The sequence below is a fragment of the Pollicipes pollicipes genome, unplaced genomic scaffold (genome assembly GCF_011947565.3).
Source record: "Pollicipes pollicipes isolate AB1234 unplaced genomic scaffold, Ppol_2.1 Scaffold_7231;HRSCAF=8579_pilon_pilon_pilon, whole genome shotgun sequence".
Lineage (NCBI taxonomy): Eukaryota > Metazoa > Arthropoda > Thecostraca > Pollicipedomorpha > Pollicipedidae > Pollicipes > Pollicipes pollicipes.
This window is the reverse complement of record NW_023597034.1, coordinates 45,741,397-45,741,869: the sequence shown is the minus strand read 5'-3', so window position 1 is coordinate 45,741,869 and position 473 is coordinate 45,741,397. Positions and strand designations below refer to the sequence as shown.

General features: G+C 76.3%; 1 protein-coding gene across 1 annotated transcript in view; it reads left to right on the top strand.

Moving 5' to 3' along the window:
* The first annotated feature begins 249 nt into the window (after positions 1–249).
* EcR (Ecdysone receptor) overlaps positions 250–473 on the top strand; it is a 29,904-nt gene continuing 29,680 nt past the window's right edge. Inside the window, exon 1 of the mRNA XM_037233077.1 lies at positions 250–284. The gene's annotated coding sequence lies outside the window, so the exon portion shown is untranslated. The remainder of the gene's footprint in view (positions 285–473) is intronic.

Sequence of the window (473 nt, the reverse complement as noted above, 5' to 3'; positions counted from 1 at the left end):
GCAGGGCGCCCGCCGCGGCGGTTCGCCGCTGGCGGTGGGCGCCCTGTTCCGCGCGGCGGCGGCCGGCTCGCCGCCGCCGGCCACCCTGCTGAAGCGGGACGCGCTGCCGGCGCCGGCCGAGCCGCTGTCCGGCCGGCGCGCCGACGAGTGGCTGCCGTCGCCGGGCCAGGCCGGCCACGAGGCGGCCTCGCCGCGCGGCGCCGGCGCCGCTGCCGCCGCCGGGTTCGCCGTGTCGCCGCTCTCCAACAGCAGCTGCGACCCGTACTCGCCGCCCGCCAGACACGGTGAGTGGTGCGGCGGTGGCGATGGGGCGCGGCGGGCGGCAGGTCACGCTCTGCCGGGCCTGGTGAAGGTCGGTCGCACGTGGTGAGTGGGTCGGACATGATGAGACTGGATGGGACATGGTGAGAGTCGGCGGGGTATGGTGAGAGTTGATCGGACATGACGCGTCGGCTGGACAGGGTGAGAGTTGA